The sequence below is a fragment of the Ochotona curzoniae genome, unplaced genomic scaffold (assembly GCF_017591425.1).
Source record: "Ochotona curzoniae isolate NIBS_2020 unplaced genomic scaffold, NIBS_Ocur_1.0 contig_3819, whole genome shotgun sequence".
NCBI classification, from domain to species: Eukaryota; Metazoa; Chordata; class Mammalia; order Lagomorpha; family Ochotonidae; genus Ochotona; species Ochotona curzoniae.
This window is the reverse complement of record NW_024466004.1, coordinates 3,653,259-3,667,401: the sequence shown is the minus strand read 5'-3', so window position 1 is coordinate 3,667,401 and position 14,143 is coordinate 3,653,259.

The following is a 14,143-nucleotide window of genomic DNA, read 5'->3' as shown; positions in this document are numbered from 1 at the left end:
AGAAAGAAAAAGATCTTCCATCTTATGTTCACTACTCTGATAACTGCAATGGTCAGGGTGGGGCCAGGCTGCAGCCAGGAGCCAAGAGTTCCTGCTGGACTTTCACAAGTCAGCATTCCCCAAGGGCCTATTTGCAGCTCTTTTGTCATCTCTTTGCAATATGAGGGAGCATGTCCATGAACTTGGCTTCGATGCACTGGTAAAATCAAAATTCATGTCTTCAACCCAGGCCTCTCCACCTGACTACAGACTTTGCTGCTTCAGAAATCTGACTGTCCCAGTACGGATGGTTCTGCCAAACAGAAAGATGAATTTCTATCTGCACTTTGTTAGTTTCTCATGAAAAACGGGGCTAGGCTGGTTGACCCTAATTATCAATGAGAATCAAAGTCAGGGAGGTTTAAGGGATACCTCCTAGAACCTCTGGATCAAGTGGCAAAAAAAACTAATGGAAGACCAAGGCTTGTCTTATGGTGCAGTGGGTTAAGCCACAGCCTGTGACACTGCCATCCCATCCCCTGTGGCTGCCAGGATCGCTGTTGATGCACCTGATATGGCAGAAGATGGCCCAAGTGCTTGGGCCCCGCTTCCCACAGGAGAGATCTGGATGCAGTTCCTCATGCTTGGCTTTGGTCTGACCCAGACCCAATTGCTGCAAACATTTGGAAAGTGAACCAGTGGATGGAAGATCTGTGTCTCTGTCTCTAACTCTGCCTTTCAAATAAATAGAAATAAATCTTTTTAAAAAATTGACAGAAAAACAGTAGCAACCCCAAATAGATGAGACCATTGCATGCTCAATCTACTCCAGAAAGAAGGTTAAGATTACCCTACCAGATGACGAATTTTCACCAGCGAAGGTCCTTATGAAGACAAATAGGACATAGGCTGAAATGACAGGTGCCCACTTATCACCCTGGGATCAGCTGCAGATGCCAGACGATAGTAACCACTCATATGTGACCCTTGCTTTATTATGAATTTCTTTATTTTAGCAGAATTTCTTTCTTCCTCGCACCTTCCTTCCCTGTTGCTTTTACAGAGAGAGGTTTTTGATGGTTCCATTTTGGGTTTATTATACAGATCATAGAATATGAAGTGAGGACCCTATGAGTGATCAGGAGAAGCAGCGTCCCCGGGGACCCGGAGGAATTATGATAGGAGTTTAGGTTGTTCCCTTTGTGGGAAGAGCAAGAAAAGTTTCGTTGTGTGGAACCATAGAAGGTGTGCGGTTGAAACAGGTTTGGGTGGCGGCTGCGGTCGGAATATAATTTGGCCCTTAAATCCAAGCAAGACTTCAATCCCAAAGTCATAAGTGAAGGTGTGCTGGGTGGGTGGAAGCATAATCCAGTTGAGGTGTTCAGAGCTGGAGGCTTAGGGGAGGAAAGCGACTGGGTGCTGCCGCTAGGGTGAGGTGCTACCCCATGGGGCTCGGGCAGCTTTATAAGGAGAGACACAGACAGACAGGCACCCTCCTCACCTCTTGCCAGGTGGTGCTTGGCGCTGCTCAGGGACTCTGCCTGCAGGGAGGCACGGTAGATGAGACCTTGTGTCCTGGGAACCACTGGCCCTAAGGAACATTCTTTCATTGCAAAGGCAAGCTGCCGCTGGTATTTTAATTATTTTACTACTTACCCCATGGATAGTATTGCGTTTTAATGAAAGGTGGACCATCATAGTGGTGGTTGCCACAGAGTTTAGAGGAAGACTGCAGGTTGATGCATGAGTAGCCCACGGGAGAGCTTAGGGTCCTTTGGTCATGCTCTTTGGTGGCCCAGGGCTTTTCAAGGCTCTTCCTTATGTTTGACTTCACTCTAATAAGAAGTTAGCACCTTACACTCCCAGGCCCCCTAATACCAGGTGTGGAATTTGGGCTGTAACAAACAGATATACTGAGAAATGCCCCTGCTTCTGTGACCTGTGCAGTTGCAAATACACACAACTTGCCTAACTGCCAAGGCTATGATGGCACAGATTCTAGGCAGCAGCTCCCTTGGGCCTGAGCCGAAGGGGTCCCTGAGTGGTGCTGGTCCTTCTCTAGCCACATACCTGCCCTCAGGAGCAGGAGCCTGCAGGTGCAGGAGGACATGACCATCTGGAGCCTACACGTGTGCTTCTACGTTAGGCTTGGAGAACCAGGATCCCAGACACCTCTGCAGGGCCCAAGTAGGCCACTCTTCCGGGTCTTTCCTTGGAGAGTGGGTGTGTGCTGCCACTGGGGAGCAGCTGGGAAATGGGTGCGGAGCTTGGTCTGTGGATGGGAACACCTACACATTTGCCTTCTGGAACCCTGGCAGTGTAGGCTGGGGCTCAGGGCAGGTGCCCGGGATTGTTGATTCCTCCATGATACAACACTGGAGCCCGTTCTTGGGAGCCTAACTCTGAACCAGAGCTTGCTGGCTATTCCAAAGGCCTATGTGTATGGAAGATTGTGTCCTCCTTTTATTTTTTATTGGAAAGGCAGGTTTACAGAGACGAGAGACACACAGAAAGATCTTCTGTCTGCTGCTTCACTCCCCAAATAACCACAACAACCAGAACTTCTTCCTAGTCTCCCACTTCTGTGCAGGGTCCCAAGGTCTTGGGCTATCCTCTTCTGCCTTCTCAAGTTACAAGCAGGGGGCTGGATGGGAAACGGAGCAACTGGGACATGAACCAGTGCCCATATGGAATTCTGGCACTTGCAGGGGGAGAATTAGCCAATTGTGCCATCATACTGGGCCCAAGATTGTTTTCTCAAAACTGTTCTAAGCAGTATTTCTTGTCTTGTTTGCTGTTTTAGATCCTGACTCTCCTGCAAGCAAGAGGCAGAGTCACTTTCCCCTTGCCTTGAACTTGGGCAGGACTTGGTGACTGCCAGACTTGTAGCAGTCAGAGGTTGCCACAAGTCTGGCTGTTGAAGGACTCTGCACTGCGGAATGGAGTCGCTTTGTTGACAATCGGCTTTGGGATCCATCCTTCAGGCCCCACGGAGGGTTTAATGGAGACACGGAGCATTCCCACACAGCTACCCCTGTTTCAGGCGGTAGGGAGGCAAAGGTGAGTAACACAGAAGCTGACTCTTGGTAATCATGGCTAACACTGATGGAGCACCTGGATGGAGCTGGGCACTGTGCTAAACAGTTGGCCTACTGTAGCTCAAGGCTCACTGCTTTATGTGGTAGGTGTTAACACTAGCTTCTTATTGAAGCAAGGGACCCGAGATATAGAGAGGTTAAGTAACTTGATTGAGGACAACATTTAGGAACCAGCATTGTGGCATAGCAAGTAAAACCACCGCCTGCAATGCCAGCATCCTATTTGGGCATGGGTTTGAGTCCTGACTGTTCCACTTACAATCCAACTCCCTGTGTGCCTGGGAAAAGCAATAGAAGATGGCCCAAAACACTTGTGGCCCCTGCACCCACGTGGGAGACTTGGATGAAGTTCCTGACTCTTGGACTATGGCCTGACCCAACCTGGTCCTGGTAGCCAGCTATGGAGTAAACCATCTGATATAAGCTCTCTTTCTGTCTCCTGCTCTTTGTCACTCTTTGTCAAATCAATAGCTCTTTATAAAACAAGCAAACAAAACACCACAGTTCATAGACAATTTTGCTGGGAGTAGAATCTGTGGGGCAATCTGACAGCAGTGGCTGCTCTTAGCCATCTGCCTCAGGTGACTGGTGTGCTTAGTGGGAAGACACACCAATGAGCCCACGGGGGACCTTAGGGTCCCTTGGCCATGCTTCTTCCGTGTGGCACCCACACAGGTGCACTGCTATGATTTCAATGTATTACAGTTGTAACCCTAGAAGCAAGGAAGAGAAGTCCTTGGGAGATAGCCAGGAAGACCTCTGGGAGGAGATGTCCCCTGAGCTGAGTCCCAAGGGCCATGAAGAACCAGCTAACCAAAGACAAGTGCTCCTAACTGTGGCCACTGCATGTGCAAAGGGCCAGAGGAATGGCCTGATGTGATCTGGTGTGGGCGGGGAGCAGAGGGATAGAAAGCAGGGCCCAGGTCCCAGCAGCTGCACACTAAGCCAAGGAGGCTGAATTTGATCCTGGCTGCAGTGGGGAGCCATGGAGGAGTTTCGGTGTATTGGCACTTCAGAAATCTCCTCTGACATGGCAGGGTGAGGGGTGGAGAGAAGCAGTGTGCTAGGCACGTGGGCTGGAAGCAGGAGGCGATGGGGAAGCCACTTCATAATCCAGGTGAGAACTGAACAGGGCGCTGGGAAGCCATGGAGATGGGAAGGGGTGATGGATGGCTGGAAGAGACAGAGGGGGCAGAGGCTGGGGAGGGGGCGGTGAGAAATGGGGAGCTCAGAGCTATGTCCCAGGAGTCTGCCTGGGTGATGAGAGAAGAGTGAGATAAGAAATACAAGGTTAAGAATGGGGCTGCAGAGAGGTGGGCAGCCTCTGGGAGCTGGGGGCCGAAGACACAGTCAGGGCTGGCCTATAATGACCAGAGCATGCAACACTGCAGGTCCAGGGCCCAAATGGTGGCGGCAGGGTATGTGGAAGAAAAGGGAACGCCTGAGCAACCAGCGTAGGTTTGCAGGAGCACCTCTCCCAGAGTGAGCCCTCCTGTTCACTTGCTGCTGTTTTGACTGTGGTGCATGTTACTTTGCAGTCAAGGAGTCCAAAGCAGAGGCAACTGAGCGGCAGGCAGTCTGGCCCCAGGCAGTGCCCCTGTCCCCGCCCATACTGTTCAAAGTCGCTGCAGTGCAGCCGGGTGAACAGAGCCTGGGGACAGTGGTGGTTGCGGGGAGGAGTTCACATAGGACAGTGTGAAAGGGATAAAAATAGAGGCCCACGGGACACTGGTGATGCTGTCGCCAAAGGCCTTTGGCCAGACTGTTTGTCCTCTGGTGACCAGACCTAAACACACATGCTACTTACTCCCAGAGTGCTTGTAAACATTGCACCCAAGGACCCGGGCCACCCTACAGGGACCCCTGGGCCTTGCACGGATCTCCAGTCTGGGAATGGTGGTGGTGCTGCTGCTGAGAAGGGGAGACATGTGTTTTACGTCTAAGGGGACAAGGTGAAGATCAAGGTGACCATATACCCAGTCATTAGCAAGATTGGGGCTTGTGATTGAATTTCCAAGGGTTGGCCCGTCAATGAGCGTGGCCCACCCAAAACCAAGGGCCTGATACTGGGTCAGCTCTAAGAAATGCACCAGAAGGAGCTGTCCCACAAAGGAATTCATTTGCCACAAATAAGGAGACCAGGGAGAGTCATTCACAAAGCTGTAATGCTGTGAACAGGGGACATAGGTCTCTTTGATTCTTCGCCCAGGGTAACATGACATAAGCTCCCCCTGGGGCAGAGAAAATGAAGCTGGCGGTGACCCCTTGTTCTCTATGACTAAGGTGTCACTCTCACATGGCGGTCTGTACTCATCAGGGCAGCTGGGGCTTGCAGCTCTCTCTGGAATGGGACTGCAAACCTGGGGGACTGGGAGACACCAGCTTTCAGGGACTTGAGATAGAAATGAGACACTAGGAAGATGTCAGAGCACTTTACCACCTGGGCCAGGGGGTGAGGCCCCTCTGAACCTCAGTCTCTGCTGGATTTTCACCTCACAGGGGCCCCACAGTGAATGAGAAGATAAACAGTTCTTTATTCTGCAGATACAGGACGGCTGGCGACAGACTGGGAAAGGAGCGTGGGAGGCCGCCTGAAGCTGATGGGCAGCTCAGTTCCTCATCAGACAAGTTGAGGGAGGCTAGGGCTGGCTGCAAGGATGGGGGGCTGGGCCCTGATGGCAGCGTTGAGGACTAATGGACTGTGGCCTCCTCCATACCCATGCTGGCTCATCTCTGGCCATTTGGCGTGCATGCGGTGTGGGGTGGCAGCCTGCACATGTACCGACCTCTGTACACAAGTGTGTAATGTGTGTGGGTATGCACAACTGGGGGACCCCAGAAAGAAGGTAAGCAGGTCTCATGTCTTTAGAAGTTTGACCCATGTTCTGCAGTAGGGACAGTTGGTAACTTGAGCATGTGGTGTGCTGGAAACCCAGCACGTGCAGGTGCCTCCCTCTGGGCTTGTGCTCAACTGCCCCCACTGCTCGGAACATCGTCCATCCAGGTAACTTCCCACCTTTCCTTGGCATTAGGCTCAAAGCACTTCCCCACTTACGCCTTCCGAGGCCTCAAGGGTGGCATTCCTTTTGTTCTTGGCCAATCAGCATCTAGGTGGCAGTGTGGTTCCTTGTGACCCTGAGGCCAACCTGCCAGGGTGGGTCAATGCTACCTTCCCTTATCCTTCTCATTTTAGGCCTTGCATGCTCAAATTCCAGCTTTGTGCAGCATGGGCCAGTGATGTGTGTTGGTAAACATTTGACCACCAGCTGCTTGGGGGATAGGTCGGAGTATGGAACTGAGACGAGATGCTGCCAGCTCGTGAGCTGGAGGCACTGGTCAATTTACCTCCACATTCTGTAAATGTTGAGGGCAGCTAGTGCACAGCATATGGTAGGCCTTCCAGACACGTTTGAATGAATGAGTGAAGAGCTGAATGGGTGTGTGGGATTGAGTTGAGAAGCCAGAGTGATGGTGACCCATGGCTGGTATGGCACTGGGGGTTGGTTCTGTTAGGCACCAGGTACAACCCCAAACCCCAGCCCCCAATACAGAGGACCTTCCTGCCTTAGCCTGCCTCCATGCCTAGATGCTGAGGCTATTTTGCATTCTCTGATAAATAACTTGTAACACGCTGGAATGCGGGTTTTCATGTTGGGCCTTTTGTTCTTCAATCAGGACAAAAGCTGCACTAATGAGTTATTGGAAAAACCAAGCCCTGCTCCAGGCCAATGAGGCTGGGCAGGCAGACAAGGAGGGGGAGCTGTGGGGAGGCTGAGCAATCCTCTGATGGGAGCCCTCTTGTGCAGGAGGGAAGTTACAAAGCCCTACCAGCTCATGTGTGTCCAGAGCTCTCTGAGCTCAAGGAAGCCTTCTCCACAACCCATGCCTCCGAGGGCTACCCACCTCTGGGCCTTCGCACTTGGCTGTTCCCTCTGCTTGGAGCACCTGCCCTTCCATGCTCACTTGTCTCCCAGCCTGCACATCATCCAAGTCCTTGAAGGGAGGGACATCACCTGCTCGGAGAGACCCTCCCTGACTTCCTTGTTTACGGTGATCTTTCCTGTCCTTCTCCAGCCCCTCGCTCTATTCTTAGTTTGCTTGCATAGCTTACATCAGAATCTGGTATCCTGGGCTAATCTTCCCAGAGGCCTATCCCCAGACAAGGAAGGACTCCGGGGTTACACAGTATTTGACAGCTCCAAGAAACACCCATAAGAGATGGGGACATGACACCAAGCGGGGAAGACAGCCAGTGGAGCATGCATCATTCATCCAGTTACCACTGGCGGGAGCTGGAGTCTGCCTCACCGAGGAACTCTGAGAGATAGTATAGGTCACATCCTGCATGAGGGGCAGCTCCTGGAGTCACTGGCTGCTCAGGGTTCTGGGCCCGCTGGCTACTCCATAGGCAGGCAAAGAAGGGCTTGGGCAAAGGCATGCTGGTGCTGGCAGTGAGAAGTCAGCTGAGTGCACTGACATTAGGACAAGGGGCTGCAGGCTGGGCATGGACAGCTTCCACGTCCCCTGGCACAAATGTACCCCTCTCTGTTCTCACCAACCCAGGTAGGAGAGGCCCAAGAAGCCATAAACTGCATTCAGATGTGAGGTGTACAACAGGACCTAGGCCACTATATCTTTGTGAGTTTTCCTATTTTACCAGGACAAACAATTGGCTTTTTTTGCATCTTCCTTTCTAAGTGTCTAAGCTTGGCTTTCAAGCCACTGGGAGCTCTGGGTTTACCAACCCAGCAGCAGGTTCAAGTTCAGGTGGTTTCCTGCTAGGGAGTGCAGAGAAGGGAGATGGAGCTTTCTTGATCAGGGACACAGCTTAGCGGGGGAGACTTTGTGTCCCTGTGGCCTGCAGGGCTGGCTGGGGGATGTTCATGGGGGTGATGCACTAAGTGGTTGGGTCCCCTGGAGGATCTCTGGGGCTGTGGTGACCTCAGTAGGTGCCCAGGGCAGGTGGTGCTGACAGAGGCCTGCCCAAGGGTAGTCACAGCAGCTGGAGTCAAGTAACATGGTCACCGCAGGCCCCAGGCATCCTTTTCCTGGGTCCTGGATTCTCCTATGACCCTGGAGAACTTTTCCACCCCTGCAAACAGAACGGAGCCTGATTTCTCAGCTCTGTGGCAAAATTGGAGACTTGGGATCAGAATTTATTTGACTTGAGAAAATAAAGCAGTATGACATTTATTGCATGCTGATGTTGCAGAGTAAATTCAAACCCACTGTGGCAGGGAGGGACCGGAAGGTCTTGGATCACAGGGGGCTTGGGTTGAGAGGCACACGTGGATTCCCTGCCTTGGGGGGGAGGCCCTGTCTGGTGGAGCTTCCCCGAATGCCAGGCTAGACCTCCCAGCCGCCTGCAGGGCTGAAGGAGGGCCGCCGGGGGAAGTACCTGAGGAATTGCAATTTTTCCAAATGTATCTGAGAAAAAGACTTCATTTACTTCCAATGCTAAAACTACTATAGTCCGCTTGTAGAAAATGGGGAGAAACAGAAATTTATACAGAGAGAAACGCAAATCTTCCATAATCCCTTCACCCACGATAATCATTAAAATGGTATTATCCAGCCTTCTCATCTTTATCCCACACACAGTTTTCCACATAATTGAGACCATATTAATATTATTTATATAATTTATACCCTGTCTACGGAGAACAATGGATTCCTGTGTTCTGCATGGTAAACAATGAGAAACACAAATAAACACAAAGAGATTCTTACACACACACGTGGACACTCCTACACACACACACATTCCTACACACATACACACTGCTACACACACACACATATACACTGATGGTGGAGAATAGAGCAGGGGACAAGGGGACAGAATATGGAACCATAACCCTCCAACACACACCGAGACTTCACCTTTGCTCGCTCTTTCTTTCTTTCTTTCTTTCAAAGATTTACTTATTTTTATTGGAAAGCCAGATATACAGAGAGAAGAACAGAAAAGAAGATCGTCCATTCGCTGATTCACTCTCCAAGTGGCCTTAACGGCCAGAGCTGAGCCAATCTGAAGCCAGGAGCCAGGGGATTCTTCAGGGTCTGCCACGCAGGTGCAGGGTCCCAAGGTTTTGGGCCATCCTCAACCGCTTTCCCAGGCCACAAGCAGGGAGCTGGATGGGAAGTGGAGCTGCCGGGATTAGAACCAGCACCCATATGGGATCATGGTGCGTTCAGAGTGAAGACTTTAGCAGCTAGGCCATGATGCTGGGCTCTGTGTCTGTTTCTTAATCTGTGATTCTCTCACCACCTCACAGCTTTTGAGTAGGGTCACAGAGGCCGGTCCTGTTGACCATGCGGTATTGATGTTATTAGGCCATGTGGTAGTCCCAAGAATTAGGAGTGTCTACATTTAATTTGCTGTGTGATTTCCCTTAAAGATGAATACATGCGTGGATGTGAAAGGTTGAACCCCACAGGGATCTCCAGGTCAAGAACTTGATCTGCGTCCGGCATGGGCAGGGGCCCTAAGCCCTGGGACTGTGCCTTCCCAGTACATCAGCAGGAAGCCAGATGGGAAGTAGGGCAGCCTGGACTCGAACTGGTGGCACTCTGTCCCTTCCAGGTTAGCAGTGGCTGAACTCATTGCGTCCCAACACCAGCCCATACTCTGTGATTCTGAGATCATTGCTGGGTTTCTCTGGTCCTTTGCTCTCCGTTTTGTTCAATAAAGGAACAGACTGTGATCCTTCATCCTCTGGCTAATACCTTTAGAGTGCTTGCCAGCCTAGCACTTACACACAACCGTGAGGCATTTGTACTCTGTGGTCTTTGGAATCGGAGTCCCTGGCTTGAACACCAGCCTTGCCACTTCCCAGCTGTGTGACCTTGGGGCAGTGATCAGCCTCTGTATTCCGGGGTCCCCCGTCTCCAAAGCGAAGACAATAAGGGTGATGGTGACATTAGCGGCCTGTGGGCCGATTTTCGCCATTTTCACGGGGCCTGTCCATCAGAGGAACCCTGGGTTAGGGGACCAAAGGCAGCAGACAAGCCAATTGGGACAGCTTGAGTCCCAATTGAAAGGCTGAGTGGGCGAGTTCCGCGGGCTCCTCCCACCTCCAAACCAAGCAGTGTCCCCAGGACTCCCGTGCTGTGCGCGGCCCCAGGCAGGCGCGGGACCACCCTCCTCCCACACACACATCCCTCCCCATCCCCATTCCCCAGCCACCATCAGAGCCGTGGCGAGCTCGCCTTGCACGGGTGGGGGTGAGGAGCGTAAACCAGGATTGGACGGGGGGGTCAGGGCAGAGCCGAGGCGGTCGGGCCAGCACCTAGCGGCCGGCAGGGAGGTGGGCGCCATTCCGTGTGTATCCCGTGTGCATGGCGCCCCCTGGAGTTGGCCACGCGGCGGTCATGTGTACGGTGTCTGCGCGCGCCTGTGTTTCCGAGTCCCCAAGTCCGCGCCAATGTCCTGTTTCCCCACCTCCACCCCGACTGGGTCCTCGAGCCCCTCACTTGACGTGGATGAAAAAGGAGCCACCACTGCAGGAAAACGACTTTGCTAGGGAACTTGGGGGAAGAAAGCCACGAGAAGGGTCGCCCCAGTGCCTCTGGCGCCACCCAGACCCCCTCGCCTCCCCTGACCCCAGTTAAGCGGCCTCTCCATCCTCTCTCCACCGTCCCCTCTGGCCCCAGCCAGTCTCGGTGATCCAGGATGATTTGATCCTGCTTCTTGCACGTGGCCGGCGGGGGTGGGGGGTGGGGGGGAGGAGGAAACCTAGCTCAGCGTAACCTGACGCCTCCCCTTGGGGCTGCTGCCTGCGCTGGAGTGGATAAGATGCCAGAGGTCGGAGCTGTCCTCAGCCTGGCAGAGCTGCTCCCAGCCCACATTCCTGGAGGAGGCTACCATGCGGGGAGGGGGGAGGTCGCGGTCCCAGCCCCTTATTTTACACTGGTTGTCCTACACCCTTCTGCCCAGCCCATGCCCGCTTCCCTTCCCTAAGTCTGTCCACCTCCATCCCACTCTGAGCCTGTCTAGAACGCAAACCTTTCTTCTGGAGCATTTGGGCCCTGGTTTGTCCTGAGCCTTGGGCTTTTGCCCAAAGCTCGGTTATGTTGGTGTAAGGGGATCTGTTCATGTGCTGCGGCATAGCTGCTGTGTGCTCAGCCCCCCACACTGGGCACTGTCCATGCACTGCACCTCACTGTGTCCCTGGGGAGAGGGTGGCATCTGTGAGGCTAAGTAGCAGGTGGTGGTGGGGGGGCTTCAGACTCCCTTGTGGCCTCCTTAGCAAGGGAGGGGCGAGGATCTGCCCAGGAGAGGTTGGTGCAGGGAAGCAGGGAGGGGGCTTTTGGCTGGGGTGGGGTCTGGCCCTGAGCAAGACAGCATCGCCTGCTGTGTGCCAGCTTCAGTCACTGCCTTCAAACAGGCCTGGTTCCCAGGAGCCCAGAGAGACATTTGCATTAGGAGAAAATACCCAAATAAAATGCCAGACTGCTTCCCCAGGGGGTTTGGCTGGAACTTGGAAGGCTGCAGGCAACCAGGCTGAAAAGAGAGAAATCAGCGTGCAGTGGGAACCTGGCAGGCCAGGGCGGCCCTCTCTCGCCTGCTCCTGGTACCTGTGGAGTGAGCACCCGGTGACCGTGATGTAGGTAGAGCACGCCTGTTCCTCCATAGGCGGCCGGCCGGCTCCATTTTTGTCCGAGGACCTAGAACTCCACCACAGCAGTCTTGCCCCAAGGCAGGCTGCCGACCCTCAGGGCAGCCTCCTCCATCAGATTGGGGCTCCCCAGAGAACAGCGCTTTCTTTGCTTTTTAGATGTTTCCAGGACAATAAGGTGTTCAATATGATGCTGGTAGAATCCTGGCTCAGCAAATATGTGTTACATTAGTGACTTGCCAGGAAAAGCTGGCTTTCCCAGGTCATTTGCCTCTTTCTTAGTCTCCCCGTAGTAGGTAGGTAGGGTCTGGGAAGCCTACTCCCCAGACCTACTCCGAGGGAAGAGTGTGTGTTTTCAAGTCTGTTAAAAGTGCATTTCATTCATTGAACTACCAGATCAAAACAGTAACAGGAAACCTTCCGGCTTCAAGGTCAGTGGGGACACAAAGGGAGCCCCAATGGGACCTTCACTGGGGAGATGGTGGCATCCAATTATCAGGCCTCGGACATGGCAGTCAAGGGTTTGGGGTCTGGTAGCCAACTCAGAGATGGCCCAGGCACATCTACTCTTGTTGGAATTAAGAATCTGAAGCCCAGAGAGAGGAAGGTCACCCCAGGAGGCAGGTAAGGGTCCCCACATAATAGGTACAAAGAGGGAAGAGCTCCAGTCCATGTTTCCTTTGTCTGTTTCCCAACTCCACCAATCATTCTAGAAGGGGCATCTTCACTCATTGTTAAGGTGGTGAGCATCTCTTGGCCTCCGTTTTCCTATCTGCAAGACAGAGGGTGTCCCACGTCCCAGCTTACAGGGATGTTCTAAGGCTCAACACGACGGTGGATACAGAACTGCTTAGATAGTTCAAACATAAAGGTTGTAAAAGAATCTTACAAGAGAATCCAAACAAATTGACCCTCCCAGCATGGGCACGGTGCCCAGCCTCCCAATCTAGCCTTGTCAGTGTATCTGAAGCAGGCATGATGTGCCAGGCACTTGGGCCTACTGCTGCAAACTCCTCAGTCTGGTCCTCACCTGCCTAAAGAAGAGCCAGCTCCCTGTCCCACTCTGCTCAAGCCCCTGACAGAGCTCCCATCTTATCTGGAAACAGCTGCTAGGCTCTGGGGACCGACCCTACAAACCTCTATGATGTGAGCTCCGACGACCCTCCCCTCACCCACTGGGCCGCAGCCACCACAGGGCCTTTGCATCGGCTATCCCTGCTTTGGGCAGTGCCCTTTCTCTAGTTGGTGACATGGTTCCATGCTTCTCTTCTTTGGGGTCACATGACTCATGTGTCAGGAATGACACCGGTTCTTCTCGGGACATCATTTCCACTCTCAAACTTCCTTCTCATGATCCTTGCTTAGGCAGTCTCCTGAATCCTCCTTACTATCTAAGTGCCGTGTTTTTTCCTTATTTGTGTGGTGCGTTGTTTATATCGCCTCTAGACTACAACCTGCACGAAGGCAAGGATTTTTCATCACCTGTTTGTTCACCTTGAGCCTGCAGTTCCTGACACAGAGCAGGTGCTCAGGGAGCATTTGTTAAGTGACAGAATGGTGAGCAAACTAAGACCCGGCTCTTGGTACTGGTAACTGAGTTGTGCGAGCACAGGGTCTGCCTGGGGTGCAGGAGTGGGAGGGGAGGAGGAAGTGGTGGGGATGCAGGCCCCAGGTGGCAGGTGTCTCTAGGCCCCTCCTTTCCAAAGGTGTCATCACGGGATTGAATCATCACGAGTCTTGAATGACCCAATTCACAACAGGAGTTAACTGCTTACTAATTAGCAACTGGAACCATTAATTGGCTATCTGTTAGAGCCTGGATTAATAAACCGGTCTTTCAGCCGGGTCATAACTCTCTCTGTGCCTCCTCTTTCTCTCCTCCCGGCAGCCTTCCCCCACCTGGGCAGAAAGCATCTTGCTCTGAGATGGAATCGATATCTGCCACCGTATGATTTTCAGAGACAATTTCCCTTGCTAGCTGACGCTACCACCCCTGCTAAGATTTTTCCTCTCTCTTCTTCCAGGCTACAACTTGCAGGAGGCGAGCAAGCCACAGCAGATGGGTGAGAGCTCTCCTTACATGCTGTCACAACAAAAGCCCGAGGCTGCCCCTGCCGGGCAGGGGCCTGAGGCTCCTGCTTCCCTGGCTTGCTACACAGTGACCAGGTCACCAGCCATATCCTGGGATCTCCTGGGGCCCAAGGGCCGGGCATCCTTGCAGTGCAGGCTGAAGAATGAGGATTTCAGATGGTACCTAGTGTGTCTATAGGGCATCTTGCATGCAGTCCTGCACCGGGTAGTGTGCTGTTGGCCTCTCCCCTAGGCCCGTGGCTGGCCTAGCCTCCACCTGAGCCCTGATACCCCAAAGCCCAGCCACTGGAGCTGTGCCGATCTGAAGCCAGGAGCCCGGAGGCTCCTCTGGGTGTCCTACTTGAATGCAGGGTC